Source organism: Erpetoichthys calabaricus, chromosome 9 (genome assembly GCF_900747795.2).
Source record: "Erpetoichthys calabaricus chromosome 9, fErpCal1.3, whole genome shotgun sequence".
Classification (NCBI taxonomy): Eukaryota; Metazoa; Chordata; class Cladistia; order Polypteriformes; family Polypteridae; genus Erpetoichthys; species Erpetoichthys calabaricus.
The window spans coordinates 173,141,162-173,161,917 of NC_041402.2; the positions used below are offsets into that span (position 1 = coordinate 173,141,162).

At 38.6% G+C, this 20,756-nt stretch overlaps 1 protein-coding gene across 1 annotated transcript in view; it reads right to left on the reverse strand.

Moving 5' to 3' along the window:
- The window catches only part of jam3a (junctional adhesion molecule 3a), a 119,393-nt gene that overhangs the window by 82,512 nt on the left and 16,125 nt on the right, over positions 1–20,756 (reverse strand). The gene's annotated exons all lie outside the window — the stretch shown is intronic.

The following is a 20,756-nucleotide window of genomic DNA, read 5'->3' on the forward strand; positions in this document are numbered from 1 at the left end:
GCCTCCCCCAAGATACTAGATGGCAGCTTCCCTGGACTGCAGTGGTGCCGCGGATTCCCACAGGGCACTATGGGACCTGTAGTTTAATAGCACAGCCCTGCTGGGTACCATGGGTGCCACCAAGGGACTCTGCAAGAGAACCTGGGGAGTCTTGTCTCACCCATAGCCTGGAAGTACTACCAAGTGTCACACATGTGCGAGCAGGAGGCAGCTGAAGGGGTTAAGTAACGGTAATACCACATCCGACCAGGGGGCACTAACTGTCTTTCTCAGTTCCCTGCAGACTGTTCCCGAGAAATCCTGCCAAGTTCCAGTACCTCAGAAGATGTCACTTCCAGATCCAGCCCCCTCGATGACATCACTTCCTATATGGGCCTTTAAAGCCGCCATCTTACCACCAAGAAATCAGTTCTGTTTTGGACTCAGTATTGCGAACATCTCTGTCAATTCAAAAACCTTTTGCAGCCAAGGATATTATACAGGTGGCTGCCCCAAATCTTTTTATGATGTCTGGTCTGTGTTTTCATCACACAAGTCACCGGGACGAAAGCCCAGAAGTACTTCCGGGCTGAAGAAAATTCAAGTTCTCCATCTGACCCGGAAGTGACCCGGGTCAGGCCCTATTTAAAGGACTGTTGGGAACCCAGCAAGCGAGCCAGAGTCGGGTGGAGGTGGACAAAGCTTGCTGAGAGGTGTGGAGGAGATAGAGAAAGAGAATTGTGTCTAATGTAATTGTATTTACTTGTATTAGTGGTGACTGTGGTGCTTCGAGGGCACTGTTTAAGAAGAAGAAGAGAATTAAAATACTTCTTGGCGCTTTTACCTGGTGTCCTGAGTGTCGGTCTGTTGGATTTAAAGGGGCAACAGTGCCACCTAGTGTTCACAGTAAGCTTTGTTGAGAACTTTAAATTGGTCCTGTGTGGCAGCCTTGCAATGAGATTTCCTTCTGTCCAGAGTTTGTTCCTAACTTGTTCCTGGCCAGGATAAGCTCTGGGTCCCTGCAATTCTGAATTGGATTGAGTGGGTTTGATAATGACATGTTGTGGGGGTTGATCAGAGCTCCTCATCAGGTTCCTGTGTCATAACCTTTGGTAATAACCACTTACTGTACAGAAGATCCAATGCATTATGTAGGAAGCAGGAATACTGAGAGAACTCTGAGAGATGTACTTCAAAATTCTCTCTGAATGAATGGTATGCCAAGAAGAAATGCCAAGCATTTACCCTGCATGGAGTATGCTTGCAACTGCAGCAGCTGCAGATGACCACTGAGGCAAACATATGTCCATCCAATATAAAAAAATGCATGTTAGAAATGTAGAATTTCCTGAGTTGGGACAGAACAGATGACAAGAAGGATTCATAGCATCAGAAATACCATATACTGCACTAGTATGCAGATATAACAAACATGAACTAAGAAGCTCTCCAGTTAACCCAAGCAGAACTGTTTTCACAGTGAAAGAAAAGAATATAAACTTTGAATTAAAGTAGCTGGTTATTGGAGGTGCAAATGACTTATTGACTTGTTCACTGTCAGTCACGTGTCCTTGATAACAGTAAAAATGAACATCAAAAATTTAAAGGTTTGTCTGTTACCTTGAAGTGTTAACTGATAGTTCTTTTATTCACAAAATTTTCAGACTGGTCTAATTGAGTAATATTGTATAATTAAATATGGGACTACATTGTAACTAAGCATAAGAAATGAAATGGCTAAAAAAAATCAAAAATGTAAATATAATCAATTGAATTATATGAGGCAAAATTGTTAAAGTACCCATATAATTTACTTTCAAAGTGCCTCTGATACATCAGTTGGCATCAGGGGTAACCTACAAAAAATGGATCTCAAGTTGGTTAACCAACAGGAGGCAGAGAATACTGACAAGAAGAGAAGGCTACACTTGGAGTGAGGTCATCAGTGGAGTCCCTCCACAGGGGTCTGATGTTGGACCGTTATTTTTTTCTAATTTCTACGTAGTCAATAAACCTGTAAAATTCACAGGTGATACTAAAATTGCAGGGACAGCTGATCCTGAGAAGACTGCAAATATAATTTTAAAAAATGCAGCTTACTGTAGAAAAGTACAAAGCGCTACATGTGGGCAAAAGCACCATCAATTACAAATACAAGTTGGGATATATTGTCCTAAAGGAAGTGACCTCTGAAAATGATTTAGGGGTTCATGTTGAAACATTAATTAAAAAGGAAAAAAAAAAAAGTTAGGTTATATCATAAAAATTGTTGAATATAAATCAAGTGATTTTATGGTCAGACTACAATGCACTAGTGAGACTGCATCTGGAGTACTGTGTGCAGATCTGGTCATCATGCTACAAAAATGACATAGCAATACTACAAGCTATGTAGAAGAGAGAAACTAGGAGCTTCTTATTACATGAGGATATGTCAGACTGTGGCAGGCTTAGAGAATGAAACTTCTTAAGTCTTGAGGAAAGGGGACTGCATGGGGACCTAATGCACATCTTCAAACATCTCTAAGGCATTGATAAAGAAGAACCAGCAGAATTCTTTTGAAGTGAATGGTGAATCATGTACTTGAGGACACCGGTGGAAAGGGAAAGTGCATTTAGGAGTGAAGCCAAGAAACAATTCTTTATTCAGAGTTGTGGGAATCTGCAACAAAAACTACCGATACATGCAGTTGAAGCAGAAACCCTGGCAACCTTTAAAATGCATATGGATGACATCTGAGGTACTAGCTAAACAAACAAGCTGAATGGTTTCTTCTCATTTGTCTAATTTACACTCAAGTGTTCATTTATAAAAATGTAAAAGGAGTATGGCATACTAAACAAAACAGTTGTATGTTAAAATACTACAATACTCCAGTTTGAGAAAGGCTTTGTTATTAATCGAGCCATTGATTCTTTCACCAGTGGGTAAGCTTACTAAACACGTAACTCCAGACCACTATATCTGAACAGTCTTAATTAAAAATACAAATGTGAAAGTTATCTAAACTGAACAGCTATTTCTAAACATTTCCATTCCAGCAGTGACAAGGGAATAAACCAAGATTTTGAAGAAACTAAGGCTACCTTCTGCACCAGCATGCAACCCGAACAGAACAGATTGTTAATTTTGCCATCACAGCATGGCACAGTGCTGCATGTTGGGTGGACAAGCAAAGTAAAAATGTCACTGAACTCAGTACATGTCAAACAAACTGCTGCTACTACTACTACTAGTGAAAAAAGAAGTGTTGAATATGCGTACTGAATGGTATATACCCAACTAAAAAGTAGGAGAAACTGAACATTTTATGGTAAAAAGGTCAAAGTTTGGAATTAAGTTCCAGCAGAAGTGAAGGGACAAGAAAAGAAGTAACACTAAACAGGACTCATATTCACTGCAGGATGGATGGATGGATGGATGGATGGACGGACGGACGGACGGACGGACGGACGGACGGACGGACAGACAGACAGACAGACAGACAGACAGACAGACAGACAGACAGACAGACAGACAGACAGACAGACAGACAGACACTTTATTAATCCCAATGGGAAATTCACAATTAAGAGACATCCTCAGAAGACATCTACCAAAACACTGGCAGAACATGCAAACTTCATATACAAGGCTCCTCAGAAGTAAGCCAAACAGAAATCTAAAGATTATGAGTTGGCACCAGTACTTGATGGCTGCCACTGTGCCATCATTGAGAACAGCATGTACTGTAAACTCAAATCAATGCAATTTAATTTTCACTTATGAGCTTAGCATGCTATATGAAATCCCAAACAATTTCAAATAAGTTGGCTCAACAGGTTTTCTTCTTGACTATAAAATCTGTTTGTACAGTTCAGGATATAAAAGAACCAAGCTGAATTTTGACTTCCTTATAAAAATCAGTACAGTCTTATATGTATGTCTAAATTATAGGGTTATACCTGCTCCACTCAGTTTCACCCACATCCCTCCTTTTGTATTATGGTGGTCATTCATAGTGACTGGCCACTGATACGGATGACTGGTACCAGGTAACACTTTCATTGGTCACACAAGTTAAATTTTCAAACTAAAGAAACACTTAGAAGGAAAACATCCATGTTCCAAAAAAACCAATCAAAGAAACAGAGAAATAACCTCACAGTAAGAAAAACCAGTATTTGTTACAATCTGATAAATGGGTATTAATCACTATCTGGCCACTGAAAAAATAAGTTTGTGAATTTTGTGGTTAAATATTGCTGTCATCTAAAGATATTATGTTTGAATCGAAGTTTTTATACTTAAAATCCCAAGAAACAGTACCTTCTGTGTCTCTTGAAGCACATTACTAGTTGTGTTTATTGCATTCCAAGTTCAAGTCAATGGTGACCTTACAGTATAACATTTAAATTACCTGGACGTATGAAACAGAACTGTCTACAGGTAAAATCAGGTACTGGCTGCTTTTCTTATGGGGAGTGTGGAAAACTACAAAATCAGAAAAAAAAGAGGAAAATCCAAATGCAGCATGGATTGAAACGATTACATGTTATAATCTTTTGAGTAACTAGGGCACCAATGGAAATTCTAGGGAAGTGGATTTAACATGGAAACTAAAACACATTTCCTTACATAAAGAGTCACTGAAATCTGGAACAAGCTACTGAATCACGTAGTTAAAGCAGAAGCCTAAACAACGTTTAATAAAAGCGTAGATGAGACACTGCAATAACTTAGCTATTAACTAGCCAAATGACTGGATCTCCTCTTATTTGTCAAACTTCAGTTGCCAAAGTATGAAGCCTGCGCTTTATTGTGATATCAGATCATCTGAGACGTGTACTTCACATGAAAGGCACACCTAATCTCTAAGGATGATTTCTTAATTGGGTAGAAAGAAATGTCAAAAACAACTATGTAATTGTTATCTTACCTGTCTCAGTGCCTTGCGTGTTTAACCCTGGGGACCGCTAATGGTAGGCTGCTTGCTGACTGAAACTGTCTTTACTTTCACCACTTTACTTCAACACATTTCATAAAGCGTCTTTCGTGCCCTTAAGGGACTATGGTTAGGGAAGGCATGATCAATCTAGTACTCAGCAATGCTAATAATCAATAACTGTACAGGAACATTTAGTTTAAGCTTTTACTTTAAAATAATATTTATTTGTATACTACCTAATAGCAGCAAATATGAGCAATACAAGGAATTGTACAGTGTGTGTGGGTTAATGCAGTCTTCATTCAGTTCCTGAAAACACTGCCAAGATGGCAATTCTTTTAGTTACAGATTACATATTCTTAATCAAAAAGTGAAAAGAAAGATTTCTTGCAGGAGACCGAGATCCTTTGCAGGTTTCTAGATCCTAAGCAGATCACAATCTCCATTTAAATGCCTGAGGTTCCTCTCAAAGTATCAGAATGGTAATAAATACTCAGTTTTTGCAACAAAGCACTAACAGAACTAAAACTGAAAACAAAACTAAAAATGGCCAAATTAAGCACACACCTGGCATACTATATTCTAGCAAAGTGGCTAAAACATCAGAAAGTTATTGCACAAGCTCAAAGTCAATTCCCATGTGAATCAAAGTCTCCACTAAGCTGCTGGTTTCTGTGTCTCTGTCATTCCAACAGACGGTGCACCACAAACATTTTTTGTAGTTCAAAGACATGCAGGTTAGCTGCATTGGCAATTCTAAATTGTCCCTAGTGTGTGGGTGTGTATGTGTGTGTGTGCCCTGTGGTGGGCTGGTGCCCTGCCTGGGGTTTGGTTCCTGCCTTGCGCCCTGTGTTGGCTGGGATTGGCTCCAGCAGACCCCTGTGACCCTGTAGTTAGGATATAGCAGGTTGGATAATGGATGGATGGATGAATGTATTGCATGTGTCAGTCTAACAGATGGCACATCAATCATTTGTAGTAATACATTTTATTTCTTCAAATACATTTGTGATACACCATTTTATTACTGCATGCATTACAAAATACATTCCAATAGATGGTTCACTGCAAACGTCAACTCTGAATTCTGAATTGATTATTTCGATTTCAACCCATTTTAGATGGGTAGCACAACTACTATAAACATATTAAGTTTTGACATTCTTTTTAGTAATTGCTGTATAGTTTGAAACATAGAACAGAAAAGAAAGGAGAGCTTTGTTCTAACAAAGTTGCACAGAAATCAGAAGATACAGAAATTCTCTTTTTTATGATCTAACAGTTCAGGGCATATTCATTTGCCAAGCACAATACAGGTGAATGCTACCCATAATGCAAAAAACAGACAGCACATTACTCTCCCTACATAAAGCTGTTTTTTATTTATCATTATCATCCTCTATCACAGTATCTGTCCTAAATGTAGCTGTAGTCTATGTCGGTATCTCAGTAGAACAAAATCTATTGGAGCCATTCCGCTCTAAAATCGATAGGCTTCTTACATTTTTAGCAATGCCAACTTTTATTTTCACTGAATGATACGCTTTTGAATTTTCATATCCATGGTGATGCATTCTGAAACAGTGACATCAATGAAAAAAATGGCCAAATACAGCTCAAGAATGCCTAAAATGTATAAATCCACTGAAAATTCCAAAGTTTATATTTTGTCTCCATCAGAATACTTTTTAAAGAGAGAGGCCATTTGCAAATACTAGATAAACATCTGGCTAGAAATCTGTATTCCTTAACCCCAACTGGCAGAATGCTTACTCATGTTAATAATATGAGCATTACACTTTAACACCTTTGGGGTAAAAACCATTGCCTAAGATTTTATGAAATTATATTTCTGGGTTTTAAATATTTGGTATTTGTAAACGTGTGCCACACTCTCAGTCGGATAATGGGCAGTGTGTATCATGAACTGAATTACAGTGGCACAGTTTGTAGCCTCAAAGCTCCACAGAGATGATTATAAATACTTTTATGTGTAGAAACTGTATATTCTCCAGGGTCTGCTTAGGTTTAGTCTGTGTGCTGACTGTGCTCCCACATCTCAAAACATGCAGATTAGATTGACTTCAAACTAGTCCAGTGTAAGAGATTGTGTGTGTCCTGTGATGGAGTGGCACCCTCTCCAGGATTGGTTTGCACCTTTGGTCCTGAAGATCCGAATCCTTAGGATTTTGGGCTTAAACAAATAATTTCAGAAACTGAATGAATACAGTATACTGTATATAATCAAAAAAAAGTTTGAAAAACACACCTCAAGTCAAGCTAATTCATTTAACAACAGAAGCGGCTGCACTAAATGTGACAACGTTGCCAAAAGTGCCAATGACATAATACATTAACCCACTCGTAGAGAGGAACAAGTTCCTGGATGTTTCTAAAAGCAAACCGAGTGCACAACTCAGCAACATTACAAGCAGCTGCCAGGCCATGGTGAACCAGAGCTACCCAATCTTCCCTGTCATCAGCAAGCACCGGCAACATGGCAGCCATCGCTGTGACAGAACGGACTGAGGCCATAACAAGATTCATCGACTCCGACAGCATCAGCAAACCTCTAAACTACACACTTAGATCTCTTGTCTTATTTAAAATAAACTGTCTTAAGGGAAACAAGAAGCTTGTTTTGCTCCTTCTACAAATGCTAGATTGTGAAGGAAATGCATTACTTATTCAAACTAAAGGCTCTTTGCTCTCTTAAAAAAAAGAATTCGCTAAGAGAAAAAAGCTGCATCAAGGTGGATGGAAAACCCACTTCTGTCAATCAAAAAATATTAATGTTAGCAATGAAAATGGGTAAATGATAAGAAGAAGGAAATAAATGAAATGAATATTTCATGCTAAGCACTCCAGTCATGAGTCATAATGTGTTTGCACCATTTGACTTATTTTATTTTTTGTTTTGGTCTTGGGCCCTTCTTGACTATTTTATGAGGAAACAATGACTGCAATACAAAAATTTAATAAGGATCAGTCTAAATATTTAGTTTGGCAGTCTTCAATTGTTTAGCTTCATTAAGACTTAAAACACAAGTTATTTATGTTGCTACTGACATTTTTTTAAAAATTTGTGTTAAAAACAAGTCAGTCCTAGTCATATGGTATTACTCTGGTTACAGGTTTTTATTGAAAACAAATGTTTAAAATAATCCATGACCAATAGTTAGATCTGCTGCCTCACTGTGCCAGAAATCAGTTTTAGTGGCCCAGGAGCATTGCCTGTTTCCCCGTGAACTATTTTGGGCCATACTGTAAAATTTCTGGCTTTGTCCGAGAACTCTGGGCTCCGGTTAAATCAGTCACAAGGCAGGAACCAGCCCAAGATGACACATCACTCCAAGACATCCAGCTTCATATACACTGGACCAATTTAAAGATACCAGCGATCCCCACAGGAATATTTTTTAGATGTGTGAGAAAACCAGTACTGATCGAGGACGGTTCAAACTCAACATTGAGCAAATTATGAATCAAATATGGGTTCCCGTATCTGTGTGGCATGATTGCTAAGTACTATGTTATCCAGACAAATGGCTGACATCCATACTTTTGCTTGTTTTTTTTTCCTCTATGTGTTACAAGTAAAAAAATATATTGTAATAGGGTTGAAATGACAACATTAAGCTTTCCATTGTTCCCTCCTTAACATCATATTTACCCTCAGAAAAATAAAGGAAAAATGCTGAATGTTTTTCAACAAGAAAAAATTTTACTATGTATAAAAGAAACCCGTAAATACCAAAAGTCAACATAAAAACAGTAGGAAAGGTAAATCTAGTGCCCACTGCTGTACTGACATATATTTAGTCCACATCCCTCATGTGATATGTTTCAACATAGTCACCAAGGCGCAGCCTGATGTAGCAATAAAAGACAGCAGATGTGCATTTCTTTGTGCATTTTTCTTGTTGCTTGCATATGATATTGTACAATGTCATTGCCTGGATCTGCAGGATCCATTGATTTTTGTAGGCTACTATATCACAAGGCTTAGTGACTTCCACATTTCCCCTGACAAGAACACTGACGGTTGCTAAATTGTTAAGAGTGCTTTGGGAGCTAACATCTCTCTTGTCCTTTGACTAAACAAAACCATTTTACGTTTTTGCTACACATCCATTTGCATCACAGTGAAACTTCACATCACCGAATTCACCAGGCATAGCATGGAGGTTCAGTTCAGTGCTGTATGCTTCACTTTCACTATCCATGTCAACATCCGATGACCAATTTACACTTGCATCACTATCATTTGATTCAACTAATTGTTCAGTCAGTCAGTCATTGTCCAATCTGCTATATCCTAACACAGGGTCATGGGGGTCTGCTGGAGCCAATCCCAGCCAACAAAGGGCACAAGGCAAGAACAAACCCCAGGCACGGGCACACACACACACACACTAGGGACAATTTAGGATCGTCAGTGCACCTAACCTCCATGTCTTTGGACTGTGGGAGGAAACCGGAGCACCCAGAGGAAACCCACGCAGACACGGGGATAACATGCAAACTCTACGCAGGGAGGACCAGGGAAACAAACCCAGGTGTCCTTACTGCAAGGGAGCAGTGCTACCACTGCGCAACTGTGCTCCGCCCACTAATTGTTCATTTTCAATTTATTCTACAACTCACTTTACAGCTTCTTGTTTAAAAGCCTTTGTGTTTTTTTGATTGAAGGCTCTGTTCCACTCATGAATATTGATAAGTTACAATAGAGTGGTAAAACACAGAGACATTCATGATTTTTTTTACAGCATTACATTATTTTATCCACTAGATGGCAGCAGAGTACAGTCCTGCTGTACATCTGATGAGAGACACTCGGGATTAACCATTTTTACACAGAATTCCATGTTTACACCATGGAGGTTAAAGCATTTCTGAACACTATTTAAACTATTTCTTGCATGTGCAGATGAAATAAGGCACTCTAATGACAGTCCTGAAACCCTACAATAAATCTGGTTCTTGTAAATACAGTTTTGACTGGTACTATGTATTTATGGGGTGTGATTATAAATGTTCTGTTAAAAATATTTGAAAAAAGTAAAATAAAAACAGGTCTACAAATTATGCTCCAAATGTTAACGTATTTGTTTATGGTCTGCCATCACACATTTTATGTCATAGCAACTTTGTTTTTATGAAAACTAGGGAGTTTTGCCCCCCTGCTCACTTCAATGCAGTCGCTCCTCTGAAACCCCCTCTTAAGCGGTGATACAATGGGAAACAAATACAGTTGTTGTTTTTTTTTTACCTCCTCTTTGCTCAATCAGTTTCTGGCTTGCTGCTGCTGCCATGTTGCGTGATCTGCATCTCACATAGCGTTTCAAACATTTAAACGCCTGTACAGCAGCTGTCCTTTTGTCTCACTGCCTTGTCTCTCTTCTCCCCCAGACATCCTCTGCTCCTGTTGGGGGTCCCGCTCCCAAGGCACGCCCCTATGAAGAGGAAACTTTTCTATTCTTTTAATTGAGAGACAGAACTGTCCCCTTCGACTACACACAGAGCTCAATTCACTCCTGAGAGAGACTTATGTTTGTTTGAAGTGTTTGAATAACGTTTCTGTCTCTAAAATCTCCTGTGTTATCTGTGCAACTCTGTGACACAAGCGAGACATTGTATGTGGATGTCACGTTCACCAAATAACAAATCTTTTAATTCTTGCGGATACGCCTCTTCATTGGAAAGAAACACTATTCAATCTCTTTTCGCTGTTCCATTATTTCACCAACTAATAATTTCCGTTTGTTTGCGCTAATGCGATCTTTACTAGCATTTTTTTGAGACTTTCAAATTTTTGTACTTCCTTTTTCTCTAATCTGCTCTGCATGTGTATTGCACCAATGTTTTTGAATTCTTTACGACGTTCTACTTTGTCATCTACTCTTGGTCTTTTTCCGGCCCCGGGTGTGGTTAAAATAACTTGGCACAAAGTCTCATCTCGTGGGACGTGAAAGTGTCTTTCTGAGAAAGTCAGGTCTCGTCTCGTCCCAAGATTTTTTTTTATATAATAGAGAAATATGTTAGGTGTTTGGGGAAAAATATAGATCTGTTGTATTTGTTAGAATACACATACAATCAGGGTCTGGGAGTGGAGCCTATCCCAACAACACAGAAACGGCTCTGGACAGGACAGCAGTCTATTACACATAACACGCATTCACACTACGGCCAATATACAGTAACCGATTAACCTACCCTGCAAGGTTCATGACATTCTCAGCTGCTTTTGGGTAAATTTAGAAATCAAATCACTGATGAATAGTTTAAAACATGTCCACTCTGTCATATGCCATCCATCTTTAGTCTCCCATACTTAATGTCTGCCAAGTGAGTGCTGATGTTGGTTTTGTTATTTATAAATCGAGGCCACAGAGCACAGATGTGCTGCCAATGAGAAAAAAAAAACAGTAGATGGAGAACTGAATTTAATTCTCAGAACCAGTTTTTTGCCCTATTTCAAACATTTTACTTAAAAGCCACCCTAAGTAATTTGTGTTGCTTTTCAAATGAATTCAACAAAAACATCCTTCACTGGATTATTCTAGATTTAAACCCTGTACACCAGTCACACACACCTCCATCTCCATTGTGAACATTGGAGGACAACACAGAGATGAAACCTGCTACTATCAACACTGATGAGATGGTCTATCTGGAAGAGGTGGGATGCCAAGCAAAGAGCTTTCAACTGAATGTCACCTAAACTAAGGAGCCGATTGTGATTTTGTTGTTTGGCAACTTCTCAGCCCAACGACTGCAAAGGCCTGTAAAGGGTGGTGCAAGCAGTGAGGCTCAACAGAAGATCTCTTCTACCTAGCCTACAGATCATTTACAGCAAGCAACATTGGGCCAGACCACCCAAAATTATCAGAGACCCATTCCACCTCGGTAACAGGGTATTCCATATGCTGAAATCAGGCAAAAGATTTTGCAGTCTAATGACAAAAACAGAAAGACCTGGAAGGAGTTTCTTTCCTCAGGCCATAAAGCTTCAAAATCAGGACATGTCCAACAACATCTTTTGAGAAACCCTCTACACACTGGTCTCATTTAATCCCACTCACCTGCCTCTTATTTTTCATTCATATTATATATATATAGCCATCCCCTGCAGCTCCGCCTGCATAGTTGTGAAACAGGACAGTGAGGAGGGCTCTGCCTGGCTTGCCACTCCTGACGTCATGCTTCCCCTTCCCCTCAGTCCACAGCCTTTGTCTTGGATTAGCGCGAATATATCGCTTCTGCAAGTGAACTATGATACTTAGCGTGATGAGAGAAGTCGCAACATCAACCGAAACGTTAAAGCATATTATAGAAAAAAACCCGATCTAAATCCATTAAGTAGTTCTCTTGTTCACTAGCTAAGCTGATGGAAGATACACCCCGAGGCTGGCGCGTGAGTGAGGAGGGCTCTGCCCCCCTCCCCTTGACCCGCGGTGTGTGTCTCAGATTCGCAAAAAAGAAATTGGTATTGCAAGTGAACAATGATACATAGCGCAATGAGAGAAGTCGCAAAATCAACCGGAATGTTCAAGCAAATTACAGAACAAAAAAAGGCCGATCTAAATCCGTTAAGTAGTTGTCTCGTGAAAAGCGGACAGACATACGTTCAGATGATGGATTTTATATATATATATATATATATATATATATATATATATATATATATATATATATATATATACACATATGGAAGTGAAGGTCTGTGATACGGTTTGCATATTTGTAGCTGGGCATCCACAAAGGGAGAAAATGAATTGCGTATCATAAAGTAGTTTTTACTCCTGAGCTTTCAGCCTCTACCAGGATCCGTCATCAGAGGATAATGATTTAACTTACAAGAATCAAAGGCAATATACAGCAAAATACAGTGAGGGGGGGAGGGGTGTCAGGTAATGAGATGGGGTTAGGAGGGGTATTAGTCGTAAAGTTTTATTTATTATGAGGATGTTCTTCTTAAATTTGCATATGCTGGGTTTATGTCCAAATGTCTGTTAATGCCATTTTCGTTTGATAGCCAAGGTTCAGCCAGTTTTCTGGCACTTTTAGTACTGGCCTTAAATCTTACTTGTACGTTGTCCCAGTGCAAACAATCGACTCTAATCTGACCCCCCATCCCACCTGGCACACACTTCCTTATCATCACGGAGTGTCAGAAGGTGCAGCACGTATCCTGTCCAAATCCTTCGTGGATCTCCAGCTACAAATATTATTATATATATTATATATATATATATATATATATATATATATACACACACACATATACACATATATATACACACACAAACATACATACATACATACATACTGTATATTACAATATATATATATATATATATATATATATACACACACACACATACACACACGCACACACAGACACATACACATACATATACACACTCATATACATACTTATATGTATAAATAAAACTACCATAGAAGTGCAGCGGAAACACAGCCAACATGGCGCAGAGTGACAATACTGTAATAGCAACACCATAAGAAAAAAAAAAAAAGGTCATATTAGATTAAGATTTGCATAGCAAAGAAGCCTACAAATTGACTTCATTGGTATAAAAGGAGAAATGTTGACCCTTTGTCCTCATTTAAGCAAAGTGTCTGGGTTCATTATAATTATAGAGAAGGAGCATGTTATGAGACATAATATTTTCAAGCAATGGTTTATGAAAATCTAAATATTACATAACAGTTCACTGTACAAGGCACCAACCAGTGCCAAGGTTAGACAGCAAACCAATGTGTATATTATGTACTGTAAATGAGTATTCTCTGTCATATCATGGAGAAACTTCAGCGAGATGAATTGACTCAAGGGGCTTTCTCATTAGATTTAATGGACCGACACATTTTTACCCACAGGGATAAAATTTCAGCATTTACTTCAGTTAAATAATGCCAGAAAAAATAAATTTCAACATCTCTCAGACCTGAATCTCAATACGTACAAAAAAAAATGATATACTGGTGTCCCTGGGAACTTACACACTTAATCAGTAATATATAAAACTGTGCCTTCCTACAGTCCAAATATATCCAGTCAGGTTGTATACCATATTTAAAATGCCTCATCTCACTTCCCTGGCTCATTTAGTTACACTAGACAGGGATAAAGAGAACTTTCTCAACATTGGAAGCAGTCTAATACATTTAAAAAGTAAAAACAAAAAAAAATAATTAATGTGAAAACAGCCTAAAGCATTGTGCGAATCAGGTTAATAGCCAATCATCATTATTAGGGTACAATTAAGGGAACAAAGTCCACAGAAAAAGGTGAATAAGAAAATGATAAAAAAGAGAGTTATGTGCTTAAGACTAGAGCAAAAATTCAAGTATTTCTACTTTCCCTATTACGTATATCTTACACTACTGCTCTTTTCTAAATGCAGAATAATAGGAGAAAAAAGAAAGACCAGTTAAAATAACAATCAAATGAATTAAACTGATATCACATTACGCTACCTCTAGTGGTGGGGTATGTTAGACTTGCCAACAGCAGTTGCTGACTTTGTCGCTGGACTACGTCAATTTCAATGACTGAAAATCTCTGGGCATGTCACATTTTCCAACTGCTTGGTGACCTTCCAGCACAGTCATGCGCGTCATTTTTTCTGACAGCCAATAACGTGCTACCTGATGGAGCCAGCACTGTATGAAGGTTATACATGTATGGTGGGCTCGTCTGCAGTCTCAGACCCTTTTTGCTCCCTTTTTTTTCCCATAGTGTGTGAAGGTATGGGCAGTCAAGATTTGAAGTAGAGTCCTTCATTCCTTCAGTAATCCCACAGGACCCAATCTGAAATTTCTTTCCATGGTGCAAAGAATTAAGTTAACGTAGGAAGGTAAGGAGCTGCAAATAATAGAAATTCATGTCTAAAATAAATTTTATCCTTTTAAATAATTTTCCAATCACTCAATAAATCTAACTTACCATTTTAGTGACTGTTTAAGCAGCAATTGTGCTCCTGTCACAATGGATGCTACAACAAGATTAGTGTGAAACTGTATAATGGTGTGTGGCAGTCAAAATAATTAAAACAAAAGAGAGAAAAAAAACTGATACATAGTGTTACTTTCCATTATCATTACAATAAGAAAGGAAGCAGCTGCAGTTTGTTTACTGTGATAGTATGCAACAGCCAAAGACAGGCACCTCAGGTCTGAATCATTACTCATTATGCACTGCTGTCAAAGGACAAACAAAACAGTAAATCAAATGGAACACAAAAGTGACAATTGACCTACATGAAATGGGAGTTTATTGCACAGGATGTGTGACCATACACCACAGTCTTTGTGAAAGAGGAGCGGACACTTTGAAGCATCCACTACTGAGGTTCCACTCAATTTGTCACTTGCAGTGCAGGGCAGAACGTTAGCACTTTGGGGAAGTGGGGCTGAAGTTGGTTCTGTTCTCAAGCAAACGTGAGTGAGAAGAAACCTGTAGAACATGTATGAGAGAAGAATTAAAAAATAAAACAGTCCTGCATAGCCCTCTAGTTTCGAATGTGCTACATTGCGCCATGCTATTATGAAAATTAAGATCTTTATATGAAATATGTATTTAATTTATTCTTACTTGGTATCTATCTTTGCACCTGTGTGCTGAAAGTTTAAACATCTGTCTATTTTATCTCTTGAACAGTTTTCAAAGGTCTCTTCCAAGTCTCCTTATGCTTTGCTCCATTATTTTTGATTTTATTATGTTAGAATGGCTGGAAAGCACACTCCATTTGAAATTTTGACTTTAAATTCATCATCTTTTAAAACGTTAAAAGCTACAATGTCCTGCTCTCTCTACAGAGTTTGCACTTTTTGTCCATGTCTGTGTGGGTTTTTCTCTGGGAACTCCAAATTCCAATCACTTTTCATGATAGTAGAGTTCCAGACCGGACTAGTATGATTGCGTGTCAGTGTGCATCGGTATTTTGATAGGCTGGTTTCTGCCTTGCCCCTAAAGCTGTCAGGACAGACTACGGCTCCTGACAGTCTATAAAAGTAGGCTAAAGAAACGCTGAATGCAAATACTTATTTTCTAACTTTCATAAATTCGGGTTTCAACTTAAATAACAAAATGGATTTAATTATTATATTGTAGTCCTAAAGCCAAAGTTCATACAAATAACATTAACTTGCAAATGACCCATTTGTTATTTATTTCATAGCATACTGGAGATCTGCAGAATTCTAAAGGACTCACTTGATGCACAACTCTGATCAGAAGATTTGCTCTTTTTATATACTATGTTAGACAACAAATTTAAACATTTTACCCAAAGAAAATTTAAACTATTGTGGGATATGGCCGGCCTGTCATCCCGGCCAACACCCCCAGGCCGCCAGATGGAGCTCTCCCTGCGGCATGGAAGTGCCCCGAATACCAGCAGGGAATCATGGACGATGGAGTTTTCCTTTACAGCCCTGCTGGATACCACAGGGGCCAACAGATGATGCTGCAGGGAGGCCCAGAGTGTTGTTTGTGCCCTATAACCCGGAAGTACATCGTAGGCAAGGCGACAAAGGAAATGACGTGAAGAAAAGGACTTTTTATCTGACCAGAAGTGATAAGGAATCACACGGACTGTAGGGTTGAAACCACTTCCGGGTCAGGGAATATAAAAAGGACGATGGGAAATCCCAGATGCTGAGCTGAGCTGGGTGGAAGGGTGGCAACGCATCTGGGAGTGAGGAGGATTATTGTTATTGATTAGTGATTGTTTATTGTTTATTTATTTGAATATTGTGGAGAAGAGGGTGCTTTGTGCACGTTTTGTCTAAATAAATATAATATTTGGACTTTTACCTGGTGTCTGACATGTGGTCTGAGGGTTCAATGGGTCACGGGGACCCTAAATCTGTCACACTATTTTGTTATGCCTTAATCAAGATCTTTATATCAGATGCTCTTGTTTCCTCTCACATTCCCGAAATGTTCATGTTACATTAACTGGCAACTTATAACTGGCACTCTATGTGCAACTGTGAATGTGGTCTGTCTTCAAGTGGCGCCATCTTAGAGTTCACTCCTGCCTTGCACAAGATATTTCCAAGATTAAGCAATTCCTTATATAGAAAGATAAAATATTTAATAAATAATAAAAAATATACATGTATACAACTGAAACCATTTTTTCTGAAAAGCCTGTATACTGGGGTGTCCACTGTGGCTACAGGTTTTCACTACAACCTAACAATTACCACGTGTTTACTTTGTGATGAAACCACTTACCTAATTGTATTCTTTAATGAGTTGTTCCTACACTTAAAAAATAATTTGGGAAGGAGGACTGTGGTTTGCTGCGGTGGGCTTGCGCCCTTGCCCAGGGTTTGTTGCCTGCCTTGCGCCCTGTGTTGGCTGGGATTGACTCCAGAAGACCCCCGTGACCCTGTAGTTAGGATATAGTGGGTTGGATAATGGATGGATGGATGGACTGTGGTTTGCCTTAAAATACTGTTGTAAGGTCACATTATCTCATCAAACTTTGTCAGAAAATGTTATATGGTCCATTAATTTGGCAACTAAAAGCCACACACTTACTTTCCTTCATATTTTTAGGTCACTTGACACTTTTGCGTTTGTTGTGAATGACAACTTTGTTTAACCTTCCACAAAAGAGCACAATAGACTATATGCACAGGGAAATGCAGACATACTTCCAGTGAAATCTCGGCACACTCAATCATTTCCTTTCTCCATACTGCATCTGTAATTTTTGTTTAGAGGTGAAAATGTCCATGAAAAGGCAGTTTAAGTTTCAGCGTACAGAGAGCTCTACAGCTCAACATTGTTTTTTAGCTTTATGTTCAGCATCCAGTAAGTACATCAAGGTACTTTGTTTTCATACATTTCTCTCTGATGCGGAAACCCGATCTAAATGGATCGTCACTATCTGAAGAGCGAGTTTAACAGTTGGTCATGCACGAGTTTGTAGCCAGCATTTTAAAAAGAGAGGTTTTTCATTAGCCACGACCTGAAACAGGGCAGCGACTGTTGAAGATGGGGGAAGTTTCTGCATTGTTTGAGTGGAACAATTTCTCCGTTCCACTTTCAAGACCGGGGGTTTGGGAGAGGAGAAAGTGACCGATGAAGGATAGAGGAGGATGATAAAATCCTTCAGGACCACGACTACGCTTTTTTATGCTACTTGATCATATGATTCACAGAAAGATGTTAGTAAAATTGTAGCAGGGATTGACACACGTTGGCAATATCTCTTCGTTAACCTTGGCCTTTGAAGCCCTTCTCTTCTTTTTTGTTCCTGACATGTGGCATAACGTGACTTGCGTCATTTACTGTAAGTCTGGGCATGTTTTGAAGTGATCAGGTGAAAAATGGCAGAGCTAGTCTGTTTTGATATCAGCACTGGAAGTGAGGCTTAGTCAGAATCCGGAAGAGAGTGTGCATATAGCCCATTGAGGTAACTAATTTATGGCTAACTGTATGCTCAAACTTTTAAACAAGTGTCTTAGTAGGTTAAATAGAAGCTTTTTCCTATCCACAGAAATAGAAATGAATTGCAATATGACAGAATTAAAATTGATTTTTTAGAGACACTTCACCATTTGTGACACCTTTTTATAATTGCCTCCAGAAACAGTCCTGGTACAGTTTTTGTCATGGTCCACTGTTTGAATTCTCAATGGCTGCTGTGCTAGCACATACCATAAAAAACAAATGATTAAATTTCAACATCTTATTCCTCAAGCACTCGCAACCATCCACAACATTAAAATCATGTCCTGGGCTGTAAATAATGAACTTCGTTTCTTTGTCTACTTCAGCTCACATGCACTTAGAACCACACAATTTATGCTCAGTTCGGTGTTTTGGGAACTTTGTTATACCCATCTCATAGTGATGTAACTGAAGGGCTAACACTGTACATTGTGCATGATTTTACTAATTTTAGTAGTGTACTGGCTTATCATTTGGCAAACTAATTAAAATTCTGGGAATTGAGTGATGGAAAAGTGAAATATGATGAAGTAATTAAAAAAATATTTTTTTACTAATGACACTTTACAGCTACGTTTTACTACAGAGCATGCACACGCTTTAAATGGCATGTTTAGATAAACTCGGCTAAGTATAAATATGTTAATAAATCTGAAAACAACAATGCTGCAATATTGATTTTCTAAGTCATGTGTATTTATTTCCATGCATTTGCTCAAAATAAATTTCAAGCCTTGCAGTATATTTTGGGGTACACAATATTTGTGGATCTGAATGGTTCTCATAGAGAGCAGCTGATACATGAACCATACTGCAAACACAGTATTGTCAAGGGCTTCTGTGCACAAAGTTAAAGGTGGTCAGGTGCAAAATAAATGCATTTCCGCATTAGAGATGGGTCAATTTTAGCAAAATAATCAAGAATATCAGACTTTTTAGGTGACAATAGTCCAAAAAGTAAAGTGTGCCATATATAAAAGAAGTCTTGCAGACATGCACTGGAGGCTGAGATAAAGAAAAGCATGTGTGCGTCTTCAGCTCTGGAATACCCAACTTAGCCACTGGACTGTACACAGACATGGCTTTAACAAGCACCTGTCCTCTTCAATGTATTAACTCGCTATGTGAGGCATGCACATGTTTATCATTACTGAAATACCTGTGGCTTTCTCTTCCTGCTACTCCTGTCATTACCAAACAAGCAGCTAATATAGCTGGAAACTTCTCACATTTCAGTTTTAAGGTACCTACTGAGAAGAATTCAATACTCAAATTAAATATCACCTGAAAACCAGAAAACAAATAGATTCATGCATTTTAATAATCTGCTCATATTGCTTTCATTAATAAAAAGTTATTTTCTAGATTCAAATTATTTATCATGTTCTAGTTAAATAATGAAGCTGACATTATCACACAAGTATATTTAATACCATATATACACACACACACACATATATACTGTATATATCCATATATTAACACTTAAATATGGAATCTTTGAGATGTACTGTCTCCCAAAATGTGTCATCTTTCTCTTCGCAGTTAAGACAGTTAATTAGTAAATTGATTAGGTACATAAGCCCCCAATCAAAGCTCACAATGATAAATGGAGTCTTGTAGACCTGGGGTCCCCAACCCCCGGTCCGCGGCCCACTTCCGGGCCGCAGCCGTCTGACAGCCGGGCCGCGAGAGAACTGCAGGCAATGGAGACTCACTCAGACTTTTCAGAACGCTTGGCAGGCGGGGCTTTGCAGTGGCGCAGAGAGAGGAGAGAGACTGAAGTGAGAGAGTATTACAACAAAGTATTTTTATGGTCCCGACAGTTTCCCCATATGACACGAGTCTATAGAAATCTTGTTACTACGAAGTACATTCAGCAGATGCTTTCATTACAACGAAGTGACCTTGAAATGTTTGAACGAATCATCCACAGAGCAGTTAGATCTGTAGTCGCAGCTCAGATGTGCACGTTTGCACAACGATCCCCAAACAGAAACATTGTAAAAAAAAAATTCTTTCTTCGAACTTTCCTTGTACTGTTTTTTTTTTTTTGCTGTTTTTGTTGTCTGTGGTTTTCATTGATTCCTTTTGCTTATTGCTTGTAAACATTTGAAAAACATCCATTGGAATTTAACTCATTGTCACCCTCCTATAGAAACGGCAGACACAAAAAAAAGATAGCAGTGTTAATGTTTGTGATGTGCAATCTGTTGGATTGGCAAATGCAAAGCATATGTCTTTGTTATATGCAAAAAAAGAAGAAAAAGCTTGGGTTGCAAACGTATGCGAACTGCTTTATAACTTAATAATAATAGAAATGTTATGTAAATTGTGTATAAAACTGC